The sequence below is a fragment of the Xenopus laevis genome, chromosome 7L (genome assembly GCF_017654675.1).
Source record: "Xenopus laevis strain J_2021 chromosome 7L, Xenopus_laevis_v10.1, whole genome shotgun sequence".
Taxonomy (NCBI): Eukaryota; Metazoa; Chordata; class Amphibia; order Anura; family Pipidae; genus Xenopus; species Xenopus laevis.
In genome coordinates this window covers 47689351-47706497 of record NC_054383.1, presented here as the reverse complement: position 1 = coordinate 47706497, position 17147 = coordinate 47689351, and positions in this window count along the sequence as shown.

Genomic DNA, 17147 nt, shown 5'->3' with positions numbered 1-17147 from the left:
CCCTTTGCACATGCTCTGTGACGAACTTGTACCATTCAAACTTTAATAACATTATACTGCACTGCTGACCACTAGACCTGTAGTCTACTTACAAAATGAAAAGTGGTATTACAATGTATTATGCTAATATGCTCTGAAAGATACTGCACATGTTGATCTTCTTATGATTCATATTTTTTATTTCTCATTTTGATTAAATGGTTTTACTTGCACTGCAGTTAGGTAACCATGCTTAAGGTTATCTAGAAAAAAAAGTTAAGCCAATCAGACTTCTTAACAAAGATGTTTTCAGTGATGTCTATATTGCTAATTTTTATGTAAGGCAGACGTATGATTTATATGACATAGAAGAAGACACAGCAGGTTGGCTTCTGTTGATAAAGTATCTTACTTTTATCCTAGTTTCTTCATTTATTATAAGAGAATTATGCCATAACAATTTCTTTAGTTTATGTTAATTGTTTTGATTCAGATTTAATTAATTGTAGGTTCATAAATTAATAGAAAGTTGTGTCTGAGGTGGTTTGCCCAGTTAAAGAATTTGTGATGATAAAATGAAAAGTGGCATATCTGTGCTGCAAAGATCATTCTATCTATTTTAATGATCGATGCATACAATGGAAACCTAGAGATGTGTGTTACTAATCACTGCACTGAAAAGCACTGACCTTCACACTAGTAGCACATCTACTGTTACTCAAGCCTACTGTTAGGTTCCAGATAAATCAGAGGGACGGTAAAAAGCTTCTATTTGTTTTCAAAAGGAAGATGAATAAATAAGGCTATGAAAAACAATAGAAGTAATGCCAGACAGATATAGAAAGGTATGCACTGTTTGCTTATGAAGGCACGATCAAGTTTTTTAAGGGCTAATAACAGCATAATTAATTTTTATTCTGCACTTGTAAAAACATTGTTTCTCTGTTTACAAAGTTCTCATGTGTGTTTTTCATATAAGCTATTAGTAAATGTGGAAGCTGCCATGTAGAGGTCGATTTTCATACTAATAACTAATTTAATAACTGATACAGCAGTTACAATGTTATTGTTTTATCGAAGAATGTGTGAGATTACTTTCGTACCAGTTTAGGCTTCCTTTCAATTGCCGGCTTACAGTCTTTTTATAATCTCAATCACAGCTGTCTTTCCTCCTTCATGATGGGCTAAGGGTCACACTCTGGAAAACTCTTTGTATCTGCTAATATCTGTAGCCAGCCTATTCGATTTTCACATTAACCCCTAGCCTAGCAGGCATTTCCAGAGGGCTTAGGATTAGGTTGTTATCAAACTTAATATCATCTAATGCACATCATCTAATGCACAAAGTAGATGGAACCTTTGATTATGGAACCTCTTTCTTGCAGTATACTATCACCTAGATAACATCACCTAGATCAGTGCTGTCCAACTGGCGGCCTGCGGGCCACATACGGCCGTGACCCCCTCTTGTTTGGCCCCCACATGAAAGCCTGCCTGCTGTGGCTGTTTACCTTGTATAAGCTTTAAAAGGTATCAGTACTGAGATGAACTGATTCCTGTGCCCTTCTTTGCTTGCCCTATGCTCCATGTGCCTGCCCTACACTAACTGTGGGACCTGAGCCTGGTAGGGTTTGTTCTGGGGATTTGTTTAACATTTGGAAATTGTTGTTAGGGCCTCTAAAGTGTTTAATCGTGTGGTGGGTGTGAGGGGCATTGTTTTTCTTAGGGGAGAAGGAGGCACATGGATTTAAGGGTATGTTTTAATTTGAATTAAAATTTTCCCATATGAGTGATATCCTTGCAACCATTTCTTTTTTGGTGTGCTACCACCATTAATATTGATATGGTCTTAAAAGTTTGTGTGGTAAGATGGGTGTGGTTTAAAGTGGGTGTGGTTTAAAAACAGGGAGTGGTCAACACTGGCTTCCATTATTGGCCCTTCACCACTTAGGCCAGAAAAATTATGGCCCTTGGTACCACAGAAGTTGGACAGCAACGATGATGCGAAAATCACACTTCTTAAGACATATAGACTATTTTACTTTTCTAGAGGAAACAAGCTTTCAGCCCTGTCCCTTGGACTGTTAAAACAGCAAAGCATAGCAACCCAATTGCAAGATGCTAATCAGTTACATAGTTACATAGTTAAATTGGGTTGAAAAAAGTTTAGTATCACAATAGCCTTTGATATTATGTCTGTCCAAAAAATAATCCAAGCCATTCTTAAAGGCATTAACTGAATCAGCCATCACAACATCACCTAGCAGTGCATTCCACAACCTCACTGTCCTGACTGTGAAGAACCCCCTACGTTGCTTCAAATGAAAGTTCTTTTCTTCTAGTCTGAAGAGGTGACCTCTGGTACGGTGATCCTCTTTATGGGTAAAAAGGTCCCCTGCTATTTGTCTATAATGCCCTTGTAAAGTGTAATCATGTCCCCTCGCAAGCGCCATTTTTCCAGAGAAAACAACCCCAACCTTGACAGTCTACCCTCATAATTGAAGTCTTCCACACCTCTAACCAGTTTAGTTGCATGTCTCTGCCAGTTGCGCTGGTTCACTAATGATACCCAGATAGCTTAGTTCATTATCAAAATCAATGCCTTGTGCTTAAGTGAATGCCTGGTAATTAAGTTAAAACTATGCGCAATGATGAACCTTGGTCTGTGTTAGTAAAGCATGGAAGGAGTCGTGTGGACGTGAAATTTACCTTTTGGAAAACATAACATTATAGGCTTATATTATAAGTGTCATGTCCACCAAACATATAAGGTCAGGGGCTCAAGGGCATGTGCATCCGGACCCAATGCAATTATAGGTACATACAAAGGGCATTTAAAGGTAGTTACACACTGGCCGTTAAAATCTGCCAATGAAGTGGGGTCCTCCTCCGATCGAATATACGGGGTCTTCCGACAGGCTTAACCGATAATATCTGGCCAAAAGTCCTCAAACTAGTTTGGCGAACTCTCAGTGTATGGCCACCTTTAGATAGTACAGAAGGTACAGTTCCAAATAAATGTATAACATTATAAATGTTATAAATTTTAATCTTACAGATTTATGTAGAAAAAAGTTAAAGGGATACTGTCATGGGAAAAAATTTTTTTTCCAAAATGAATCAGTTAATAGTGCTGCTCCAGCAGAATTCTGCACTGAAATCCATTACTCAAAAGAACAAACAAATTTTTTTTACATTCAATTTTGAAATCTGACATGGGGCTAGACATATTGTCAATTTCCCAGCTGCCCCAAGTCATGTGACTTGTGCTCTGATAAACTTCAATCACTCTTTACTGCTGTAATGCAAGTTGGAGTGATATCAACCCCTCCCTTTTTCCCCCCAGCAGCCAAACAAAAGAACAATGGGAAGGTAACCAGATAGCAGCTCCCTAACACAAGATAACAGCTGCCTGGTAAATCTAAGAACAACACTCAATAGTAAAAACCCATGTCCCACTGAGACACATTCAGTAACATTGAGAAGGAAAAACAGCAGCCTGCCAGAAAGCATTTCTCTCCTAAAGTGCAGGCACAAGTCACATGACTGGTGGCTGCTGGGAAATTGACAAAATGTCTTGCCCCATGTCAGATTTCAAAATTGAATATAAAAAAACCTGTTTGCTCTTTTGAGAAATGGATTTCAGTGCAGAATTCTGCTGGAGTAGCACTATTAGCTGATGCGTTTTGATAAAAACATGTTTTCTGATGACAGGATCCCTTTAATGAACTAACTGTAATGAAAAATAACTGTTAGCAGAAAAGTCTGATTGTGAGAATTAATATATGGGTTTTATGGTATTTACTCACATTTCCAAGTTACTTTCGTAAAATTACTGATGGTTCATATACAGTTCAAATGATTTTTTTTCTTCTTAAAAGTCAATGAAGCACCAGTGATTTTCCCCCATATGAGAATGCCTGTGATATGATTGGCAGGATGATCAAATACAGGAGTAATCCGCAGAGGTCATCCAAAAAAAACTGGACATCATGTGTCTCCTTGCCTCATTAACAAAAGCTTTGCTGTGCGATTTCAGTCCATTCCAGACTGATAATTTTCAGTGTTGGATGTTCATAGGCACAGGATATGAGAATAAGATCAAACTTGCAATCAGAAAGACACAGCTCAAGAAAGCATATGTGTCATGAAACATCATACTACTCAGAGTGTAACAAGGTAACATTCAGAAATGATCGTGTTTAGGTCATTATCCCTTACATAAGATTTGGGTGAGAAGCTCTTATGCTGTATACACCTGTCTAATGTGAACTGAGCAGGACATCAAGTACAATTGACTAAAGACTGGAATCAAACTGGATTTTCAGATTGAGAACAATAATACCTGAGGGAATGAATAGTCATTTTGAATTCAAATAATTTCTTCATCATTATGGAATTAAAGATACTGTTTTAAAATATTTTACAATCTACTGAAATACTTGGGGTTTACATACGATTTTAGTGTACATTTATGAGATATGTTGCACTCTAGCACTTTGTTGTATAGGGTATTATGTACAAGGAGTTATTCGTGAAATTTATGGCACTTAAAGAGATTCTATCATGATTTTTATGATGTTTTTATTTGTAAATGAAACTGTTTACGCTGCAGATAATTCACTCTACAAGATAAAACTTAATTCCTGAACCAGCAAGTGTATTCTTTTAAATTGTAATATTGGCATGTAGGCAGCCATCTCAGGTAATTTTGGCTGGTCATATGCTTTCAGAAAGAGTCAGCACTTTAGGATAGAACTGCTTTCTGGCAGGCTATTGTTTCTCCTACCCAATGTAACTGAATAGGTTCCAGTGGGACCTGGATTTTTCTATTAAGTGATGTTCTAAAATCTACCAGGCAGCTGTTATGGTATGTTAGAGAGCTGCTTTCTGCTTACCTACCCATTGTTCTGTTGTTAGGCTGCTGTGGGGGAAAGGGTGGGGGATGATATCACTTCAACTTGCAGTACAGCAGTAAAGAGTGACTGAAGTTTATCAAAGTCACATGACTGGGGGCAGCCGGGAAACTGGCACTATGTCTAGTCCCATGTCAGATTTCAAAATTAAATATTAAAAAAATCTGTTTGTTCTTTTGAGAAATGGATTTCAGTGCAGAATTCTGCTGGAGCAGCACTTTCAACTGATGTCTTTTGAAAAAAATTAACAATTGACAAATTAATTAATGTGATTTATATTATTATGCATAAATTGCACAAATAAATGTTTTAAGTGAGACACTCTGCATGTCTTAAATGTATATGTAACATGTGGTGGTGGACCCGTGCACAGCTCTCACTATAAGATAGCATATACCCCAAAGATAATTTGTTTCTATCAGTTGTGCTGCAGCACTCTCTGTATTTTTAGGTGTGTTAAATGATTTAGCAGCAACAGATATACAGTATATATACAGTCCCTGATGGCCCAGTAAAAGCTCAACTGCAGCTCAAAAATTTGTATTTGCAATTGACTTCTCAAAGACAAATGGTCTCAGTGGACTGGATACAACTTCTGTCAATTGACTCCTATTTGTTTTAGCCCAACTGAATACACTTTCAGTCTATGGTTGAATATTTCAGGTTTATTTGTTCCGAGACTGTCACTGGCTTAGGGGGTTAATACCTGACCCAATAACAGTAAGGCTTCAAATGCAGACAGCCTGTATGTCCAGTGTGCATGTATCTACATAACATATCTGACATCCAATCACAATTTTTTATGTAAAGGGACCCATAGAAGCAGTCATTAAGTGCTGATCTTCATTGGGTCCCTGTGTAATAAGATTTTTTATGTGTGTCCAAAATGAGACGCTGGTGCCGTTTCACAAATTCTTCGCCATTTCGCGAATTTCGCCAACTTTTTAGGCGAAGCAAACAGCGCAAATTTGCCCATCACTACTTATTTGCCTATTGTTTTAATTGTGAAAAATCTATACTTTTTGCCATTTCTTGAGTGAAACAGAGAAAACAGAAAAACTGATGCTACTCTATGGGGCAAATTTAATAAAGGGTGAATTTTCGCCAGTGACTGCTTCGCCACACTCCACGCCACTTCGCCAGGTGCAAATTCGTTACCACTACGGTAATTCACTAAAATGCAAAGTTGCGTCTCAGCAGCCGAACACTGCCAAATTTTCCATAGAGTTACTTCGGCTGGGCGAGCATTTCACAGCAAATTTTCGGTAGCATTCATTTCTGCCTTTGCTAGCACTCTTACGCTTAGGTTAATTTGAATGGAGCGGGTACCTAAAAGTCTGATGGACATCTTTATTAGTAATGTTGGTGCAAATACGTGAAGTGGCCACTTTTTCAAACACAAGTCCAATGAGCCATAATAAAGACAGAAGAGATCCTAAAATGCCCTAGACATGAGCCCACCCTTGAACAAATGTGGTTTGCCCCTCAAATTAGTTAAACAAATTGTTCACACATAAATCATTTAACTTTAATGCATTTCCAGCATACCGGATATGATGTCACTGACGTAAGATTGCAGAAACTGAGGTGGAGAGCTTAAGACCTTGAACACATACCTTTGCGGTACCAGGTGCTGTACTGAAGGACCCACGCCTGTTACTGAGCCAAATGTAGTTTTGTTTTATCAGTTTGCCTGGTCTGAGGTGGTGAAGCGGTAACGTACAGTAAAATTTGCATCTTAGTGAATTTGCAGAATAAAGGCCGTCAACGAAGTTGCCTGGTGATAGGGTGCGAACAAATGTTAGCAATGGTCTTGTTCACTAGCGAATTGTCCTCTACGCCTGTTAGTGATTTGGCGATGTCCCTGTGGATTGGATTTCTGGCGAATTGTCTCTAGCGTCGGCCACTTTACACTTTAGTGAATCTGCTCCTATGTCTGGTCATTGTGAGGACCTTATATTTGTTATAGGGTTACTCAGACCATTACAAAAACTATGGAATGCTAAAAGGCACAAAACATACTTTATAAAATACTGATCCTCACTATCCCACTAACCCCATTCTAATCTCCTTAATGCACAAGGTCAGTTTAGGATATAAAAGGAAATAAAGCTTACTAGAAATTAATATTATGGATAGTAAATATGAAATTAACTGGTCTGGCTTCTAATAAAGTTTCTACAAAATAGAAAAAAACATGCTAAAGAAGTTATCAGCATTAGGCTATAAATGGGTATTTTAGAGAGAGAACAGTAAAATTACAGCATTTATAAAGGCAGATGCAATACATAATTGCTAAAGTAATAACAAATACAAAGTTTGCTCCAGATCCAGTAACCCTTAGCAACCAGTTAGGTGACTGACTGAAAATGGAAAAACTCGTAAATTTTATCTGTTGTATGGATTACTAGAACTAGTACAAATACTGGAACTGTCACATGTACGGTATCAATTGGAAACCCATTATCCAGAAAGTTTAGAATTATGGAAAATCCATCCTTTATAGACTCCCATTTTAATAAAATAATTACAGTTTTTAGAAATGATTTATTTTTTTGGAGATTTTAGATTTTATGAGGTATTCTTTAATCAGATTTGTTCCCATTTGGTGTAGGTCTCCTTATAATAATAAAACAGTACAGTGTACTTGATCCCAACTAAGATATAAATAATCCTTATTGGAAGCAAAACAATCCTATTGGGATTATTTAGGGGCAAATTTAAATATGGTCGAATATCGAGGGTTACCCTCGATATTTGACTCTCGAAGCTAAATCCTTCGACTTAGAATAAATCTAATAAATCGAATAAATCGAACGATTAAATCCTTCGAATCGTTTGATTCAAAAGGATTTTAATCGATCGATTAAGCTATTACCTTCCCCATAGGCTAACACTGACTTCGGTAGGTTTTAGGTGGCGAACTAGGGGGTCGAAGTTTTTTTTATAAAGAGAAAGTACTTCGACTATCTAATGGTCTAATAGTCGAACCATTTTTACTTCGAATCATCGTTTCGAAGTCGTAGTCGAAGGTCGAAGTAGACCATTCGATGGTCGAAGTAGCCAAAAAAAACATTCGAAATTCTAAGGTTTTTTTATTCTATTCCTTCACTCAGCTAAGTAAATGGGCCCCTTAATGTTTAAATTATTTTTTAGTATACTTAAGGTATGGAGATCTAAATTATGGAAAGACCCCTTATCTGGGGAACCCCCAGTCCCAAGCATTCTGGATAACAGATCCCTATACCATTACATAACCCCCATTGGCTTTAGGCTCACCATCTGACTAATATGTACTGCAAATTTATTTTTATCTTGTGTCATTTTCACTTTCCTTTCTAATTTTACCTGCCGTGTATCTAAGTATATTTATATATTTAACTATATTTTACATTGCCCTCAAGCAATTATACCACCTGTTCTCCAATGCAATTAGTTGTAGAGTAATTTTATGTCCTGTATTAGTTAACTGTATTTGCACCATCCTTTTATGTTTCCCTCTATTAGAGCAGCACATTAAATTTAATGTCTACTTTAAAATAACCCTATAGCACTGGTTGCCTTTAAAATTGTACATTGAAATGCAAACATTTAAGCAGCAGAGAACAAAGAGCACTGGCCTTGCACAATGGTCCTTTAGATTATTCACTTTATGGCACTTAAAGATTTAAAGAAAAAAAATAATCTTTAAAGTGTTTGTATGTATTCACTTTTATACAGACATTACAAGGAAATGTAACTCTATTAAGCAAGGATAACCTATTAACTGGAATCTAGCTCTAGTTATTAAAGGAGAAGTAAAGGCAATAATCACTGGCATGTGCCAAGAGTTAGATACCCCAAGGCTGGTGCTCCTATCAGCAGAAAACTACCCCGGCACGGAGTTCTTTCAGAGAGCACCACGGAGTGATAAAGGTCGGAATGCACAGTGATTGAGAATAAACGTTTTTTCATAATACGGGTTTTCCATGTAACATGACGTATCATGCTTGCAGAGTTTATCACAATGGGATATATTATGTATGCAGCGGTCTGTGTGCTTATTATGAAGGTAATGTTTTGTGTGCTTAATGCACACTGCATAGACATATTTATTGTAATCATGTGTTTATTAGGACCCTTAGTAAGCCAAGTATATCATGTTACAGACTAAAGAAACCTGGTAAAATGAGAGAACCTGCTATCTGAACTTTTCTATTCTCTGGACTGGTGCTTCTAACTATTAAAAACACTATTTCAGAATCCAGTTTATTAATAGACTTGTCTTGGCTGGTGGAGAACTGACTTCTGCTACAATGTCAGAGTCACGAGTGCAAAAAGGGGCAATCTAATGCTTTGTTAACAAATAAAAGACAAACACGGGGGACCCTGGGGGCAGTTTTATAAATTTTTCAGTTCAACACAGAAATACTGTAGATTACGGCCAATGTTCTCTCTAAGCTGTGCACTTGTGCGCGCAAACACAAATTTTGAAGCTAGCGCACGCAACAAATTATGGTGTGCACAAATAATTTTGTGTGAAAACACAAAATTTTGCATATATTCTGATCTGAGCACACACTTTTTAAGAAATGTGCACGCAACTTTAAAATGTGCACACAAAATAATTTTTTTGCTCACATAACCGAGAAAGAATTAGAGGGAGTGTAAATTGCAGGCAAACCACACTTATTTTTCTTCAGCAAATTGTGTTTTTGATTCTTGAGCACTAGGATATTTAAGTAAAAACAAAATAAAGATTTTTAACTTACAGGAACAATGTGACAGAATAGTCGTGGTCACGTTGTTCCTGGAAGCTAAAAATCGAACTTTAATGAACTCAGAAACAAAATGCTTGAAATCTTCAAAGACAATTCCCACTGACTTCTATAGAAACTCAGCAAATGTACACACTATTTTTCTTTAATTAAACATGACTATTGGTTATTGTGCCATTAAGAAAGTCAAGCTAGCAGGATAATCTGTATGGTTGCATCATGTTTCGCTTGCTCCAGCATTTCCTCAGGAGACTACATTAATATATTGACATATTCATGCAGAGTAGCGCAGTGGAGCTCATGGACACCATCTTCGATATCTTTGATGCTGAGCTTTTTCGTGCATGTGCAGTTGGAGCCAGTCTGGTATTTGTGAGTACTGCACATGTGTGGAAAGCTACGTAAATTACCAAAGGGTAGAAGAGGATCCGAAGATGGCGCCCATGAGCTCCACTGTGCTACTCTGCATGGATAGGTAAGTGTGACATTCAGGGACACTTTTAATAATGGACTATGTGGAGAGGAAGCAGGGAAGGGGGAAAATGGAGGGTAGTGGATGGGGACTTTCTTTTTGTGGGGTAGTACTCCTTTAAAACATTATTTTTCTGTTCAATTGGCAAAAATAAATTTTTGGAGTTTACAACCCCATCAAAGCAAGATTACAGCATCCTGATCAATGGACCTGTCAAAGCATAAAGGAATTTAGCAGTGCCTAGGTAAAATGAGGAAAACAAGGAAAATATTTCTACATTGAACATTAAATATATATTAATACATTTTTTATAAACGTTTTATGTATAAAATTGTTGAATCTTCCCAGGCTACAGTGAAACTGTCAAATGGAAGATCAATGCTCTTTACCAGGGTTTAGTTCTAAATTGCATTTTATTTTTCAAAGTTTTAACTATACAAATTTTAATGGAAAAAAAGAGAATGTCCACAGTGGGAAAGCAATACAAATAAAGACAGAACTAAAGGTACCTTTCATCAGATAACTACTAGAAGTGTGGAGATGGCATTACTGCTGAAACAATATTATTGATTATAAAGTGTTCCTAGGTAGATCACCACTCCATTTATAAGAAAATAAATCTATCAAGGTAAATGTAGGGAATAAGCCATCTTCCCAGAAAAGTCTTTTGTCTACAGAATGCTTGTATTCTAGAGGTGCATGCAGGCAAGCTTATACGTAATCAATGCGCAAAAATACATTCTTCTGCCTACGCAATAAATAACTGATGGTTCTCCACATTTCATTAAAATGGCATATTCTTACCTTTACACCCACAATGATTGGGATCAAGGTCTTATAATAGGCTGTCCTTTTCACCTAGACAAGAGGTAGAAACTGTCACATACTGCGTGGCTGTAAACTAGTTGGAATGTTCTATACAATGATTACATGAGCAGAGACATTAGTCATTTATTATACATCTGTGACATAGCAACCATAGTTTAATTCATTTTTAATATACAACAGGACAATTAAAACAAATTAGCTTGTATACCCAAATTACTGAACAATGAAGCACAACAATTTACTTATTATTAAAATAAATCACATGAAATAAAAGCTTGGTATGGGACCTGTTATCTAGAATGATCAGGAGTTTTCCGGATAAGGGATCTTTCTGTAATTTTGATCTCCATACATTAAGTCTACTAAAAAAAAATAATATAAACATTAATTAATTAAGCCCAATTGGATTGTTTTGCATCCAATTAAGATATTATAACTTAGTTGGGATCAAGTGAAAGGGCAACAGGAAATCATTTTAAAAACATTGAATTACTTGATTATAATGGAGTCCATGGGAGAAGGCTTTTTCCTTAAAGGACCTGTAACACCAAATGATTTTAATACTTATTTCCCCCCAAAATAGCTATAATGATAAGTTAGGCTTACTTCCCCTTGGCTTTTTTCAAATTTTCAGCTTGAATTTGACATACAATGTATTCCATAGAAGAAAGCTGAAAAGGCTTAATTCCAGCTTGAATTCCAATGTGCTTTGAACCAGAAGTCAGATTTGTACTGATAACCTGAAGCACCTAAGCTTTTTCAATGTCTGCAGCTTAAATGTATGTTTCTATTCTTTCGGACAGCTTGGGGGAGGGGTAATGATGTGAGTATATATGTAAGCTGCAGACACAGCTTCCCCAAAAGGCAGGTGTTAAGTACAGGGTTCATTTGTGCTCCTAGCACTTTGCACTATGTCTCAGTCACAATAATAGGTGCTAAGGCATAAAATTAATGTGCTATAATATTGCTGCTAATGCTTTCTGTATGTTGATTTTACAGATGTAAATCTGCATTGAATTAATTTATTTAAATGAGGCCCTTTATCAGCCTTAAGAATTCAAAAACATACAAATTGCTGGTCCCAGCTTATAATTTCAAACGTGGTATCGCTGTAGATTCCTAGGAGCCTGTGCCACACTCCCAACGGTATATGATAAAGTCAGATTATTGGAATAAACAGCTTCAAAGCAGTATTTTCAAACTGCATGTGTTTTTATTAGCAGTGCAACACACTACATGTTTCGGGTAAAACCCTTTTTCAAAAAAGGGTTCAAAGGGTTTGAAAAAGGGTTTTACTCGAAACATGTAGTGTGTTGCACTGCTAATAAAAACACATGCAGTTTGAAAATACTGCTTTGAAGCTGTTTATTCCAATAATCTGACTTTATCAGCCTTAAGAATTACCTTTGGTTACATAGTTTCAGTTCTTTTAATATGGCCCACTAAAAAAAAATACAAAATACATTGTATCCATATAGTCTAACAGTATTGTGCACAGATGACAATGCCTCTCAAAATGCATGTGAGTAGCTAACACTATTGATTTGGGAAAAGGTAGCATTGGATCTAGCTTGGGATCTGAGGTTTTCCAGATAAGGGATCTTTCTGTAATTTGGATCACCATACCTTAAGTCTGCTAAAAAAAAAAATCCACATTAAATAAACCCTAAAGGGATTGTTTTACCATCAATATGGATCCATGCAGCTTAGTTACCATCAAGTACTGTTTTATTATTACAGAGGAAACTATTTTTTTTTAAATAAATTGGAATTATTATATTAAAATGGACTCAATTGGAGAGAGCCTTCCCCTAATTCTGAGCTTTCTGGATGGCGGATCCCACAAACATAAACTAAATTAATTTAGAGCAGTGATCCCCAACCAGTGGCTCATGAGCAACATGTTGCTCAACAACCCCTTGGATGTTGCTTTTAGTGGCCTTAAAGCAGGTGCTTATTTTTGAATTCCTGGCTTGGATGCAAGTTTTGGTTGCATAAAAGGTATACTGCCAAACAGAGCCTTTTATAGACTGCCAGTTCACATAGGGGATACCAAATTGCCAATCACAGCACTATTTTGCACCACCGGGGACATGTTTCATGCTTGTGTTGCTCCCCAACTCTATTTACATCTGAATGGGAAAGTAAAATTTAGAGACCACAATGACTCACAATGATACTGGATCCTGGCTAAGAAGTAGAAGTCCTTATGGGTCATCCAATTAAATAACCCCATTGACTAGAAATAGATGCAAGCAAATCTAGATTAAATGTTGATTTGTTCTCTATCTCAGCGCATAGGTACACAGAGAAAAGGGAAACACAGCATCTACACTCCATTAAAATCCTTGTTTGCAGTGACAGTATTATCAGAGATTCAAACTTGAACCCCTAATTCAATGACCACTTCCTTTAGGGTACTCTGAGCCAGTGGCATAACTATAGAGGAAGCAGAAACTGCGGCTGCAGGAAGGCCCAGGAGGTATAGGAACCCCATGAGGCCCTAATTCATATACAATTGCAATAAATATTGGTAAAACAGGTCAATCTCTAGACATTTTGGGGGGCCTGAAAAATAATTTGCTGTGGGCCCCAGTAATATCTAGTTACGTCACTGCTCTGAGCCTCCTCTTATTTCTGAGTGCATCACCACTAGGTGTTGGTATTTAATGCTCATGCACACTAGTATTCTGCACCCTGGGCGAAAACACTGCTTTTGTCCCAGACTTATAGGTAAAGGATATCCTGATAATCATAGCCAAACTATTGACATTTTGACATATGGTACATATGGGTTACACTGCAACAAGCTAGATAATGGCAGCTCTTACTTCTTTGTGACTAAAGAGTGTTGTTGGAAGCTTACAGTTTACTGTTGCCCACATTTAACTTTCAAGGTACCTTTCCAAGTAAATTCCTCCTTCATCATTAGTTGTTCATGTGCCATGTGAAAAAAACAGACACAAATCCCCACTCAATTTGCCCAGGAGCAGTAACCCATAGCAACCAATCACATGGTTGCTTTCCACCCACCGTTTGATTTTCCTATAATGGGTTTGCACACGAAAAAAATACAGTCAAGGTGGCATTGCATACATTTTTTTTATATAAAAGAATAATTAGTAAATGCTTAATTCAGACAATACATGTCAAATCCATCAACAATATAATACAAATACATAACATACAAAAAGCATACAAAAAAGTGGATACACTGGCCAGTGCCAGCACCCAGCTTGGCAAACTTGGTATCTTTTATACATAACTCCAAAAGAGTGCCCTATTTGCACTTTCACTGATTCATTTGTTTTTTAATTCAGCACAACCATCGCATCCAGGCAATAGTATAGCATGATCCCTAGATTCTATTAAGGCATAACAATTTGAATATGTAATACGGCCATATTATATATAGCATGTCTACAGATATTGGATTTTTGTTTGTCTCTGGAATAATGTTTCTCTGCAAAAATGAGGCTTAAAGGAAAACTATACCCACTGAACAATGTAGGTCTCTATAAAAAGATATTGACTGAAACAGCTCATGTGTAAAACCATGCTTCGTTTAAATAAACCATTTCCATTATAAAATACTTTTTAAGTAATCGGTGCCGTTGGTTAATCATAAATAGAAAATTGCCATTTTAAAAAATAAGGCCCGCCCCCTGGGATCGTAGGATTCACGGTGCACACAAACAAACCAAACAAACTATACGTTAGGTCACATGAGCCAATTAACAGACAGAGTTCTGTCTTTTACTTCCTACTCTTCTTCCTGTTACAGTTGAGGTATTTCTGGTCATGTGATCTCTGAGGCAGCACACAGACCATTACAAAATGGTGGTTCAAGGCAAGAGATGTAAAAAAAACAATATTTTCTTAACAGTTTGGTAAGATGTTGTTAATATGCCATTTAATTTGAAATAAACTGTTATACTCTGTTATAATCTGTTGCTTAAATATAAATTTTGGAGCTATAGTTTTCCTTTAAGAACAGCTATACTGTAGGTGACTTTATAAACTCAATGCTGTTCTATTCTACTTTAAGAGGTACAGTATATACTGAAAGTTATTGTAGAGGTAGGGCTGCAGATGGCAGCAGTGCTTCACATGACAATCAGGTCCCTACGGGTTACTCTTTCCATTTCGCTAGGTAAATGGAGTGGACATGGCCCTTTTATGTGTCTCAGTAGCATGGAGTTTTATACTAATGGTTATTGTAACTTGTAGCTGATGAAGGAAATAAGATTATAGACACGTTTTAATAATTAAAGGTTAATTAATGAAAGGAACACATAGTTTTTCTTTGCATATTGCCTACGCAAATAAAACCAGAGAAGAAAACAGCTATGATTTGACAAACAATTGTTCGTATTCCGTGGCTAGAAAATAAAGGGAAGCCGTTGAAACTGAATGAGTTAAATTCTTAGCAGAAAACTGCATAACAAATGCTAAGATCTGAGACGAGAGGAATGAAAAAAATACATATTTCGAAGGAAATAATTTTAGCAAAACTAATACTGCAAATCTCCCTTCAATGATACATAAGATAAACCCCAAGATAGCGTCATGGACATAAATGGAATCTAGATCGCTACAACAGAGCTCAGCAATGAGGTTGCATTTTATTTGCAGTTTTTAATGAAAGAACAGCAAATAGACAAATAAGAACTGTGAACTAAATTCTGAAGATGTTTTAAAAGCACGTTGGAGAAACAAATAGGCTAGCTTTAATCCATGTATGCTGCAGGCAACCATCTTCACCCTACAGTATATTCACATTCCATTCCTCATAAAATCTATAGCAGCAGCCATTTGCCAACGAAATGCAGCACACCCACATTGATTAGCATGTAAGGAAATGTTTTCTACATTAGATATGTACAGCAATTAATGAAACAAGTTAACTTTCTTTTGCTATGCAGTGAATTTTCATATATTCTGGTGAATGCCATCTGACTCCCAGCTCCTCTTTCACCGTTCTATATTTTACCCATGAGCCATTTTACCGCCTTCCTGCTCTTGCCTTCTCCACCACTCATGTGTCATCTTTTATTACACCATTTGCCCTTCTCTAACATAATAGCCAAAAGACTCCTTCTTGCTTTGCAGCTCTCTCTTTCTCGCTCACTTGAGTTATAAAGTTGCAAAGCATGAAGTTGTGTTGTATTGTGACATCCACTCACTCCAGACTCTATAGATTCAATAGATGAAGAGACATCTATAAATGACTATAGCCAGAATAAAGACATACTGCACTTACAAAACACATTACATGCTGTGATTTATAACTGATAATCTTTTTTCATAGTTTTCTATAAGCCATGTACCAGCTTGCTTATGAAAATCTATTTATATGAGACTGATACATAATGAACGTGAACTTCTCCAGCACACACACACACAAAATCAATGCATAGCTACCATAGAATAGATTCTAGAACTAGGTCTGTTTACAGCTAAGCATCTTTGTATTTGACATTGTGCTATTTATATTTAGTGCAACCAAATCAATCAGTTGCATGTTTAATGAACTAACTGTACAGTGAGGGGGTTATTTATCAAAGGTTGAATAATTAGAGTAATGTGAATTGTTTTAAACTCTAATAAATTAGATTTTATTAACAATTTGAATGGTATGTTATTTATGGAAAAAATTAGAACATCTAAAATTTGATGGAATAGTTCTGACCCGAAAACTCAAATCAAATTCGGATTGAGTTTTCCTCTGAAAAAAATGCAACTTTTGCTTGTCAATTTTTTTGATAAACGTCAAAACATAAGCCACTTTTTTTTCTCCCATTGGAGTCTATGGGGCATTATTTTTGCAGCGAAACTTGGTAAAAATTTGGCTCATCGCTATTATTAACATCTTCAAATAGTTCAAGGGACCTCTGCCATTAACTCGGCAGGTTTTAGGTGGAGATTAGTCAAATGCAAATTTCTGAAGGGTTTGACTGTAATAAATCTCACATTCGAGTTCTAACCTTAGTTAATCTGCCCCTGAATTTTTTATATAGTATATCTGGGGGATATAATAAAAGGTACACAATTTGCAGCAGGTTAGGTAACATGTCAGTAGTCGTTACTGATCACCTGTTTTAAAGCAAATATCTGATTAGCTGTTAGGGATAGACCACATTTAACAATTATTTCTGGAATAATTAAATTCAGAACAGAAAACATTTGTTTGAA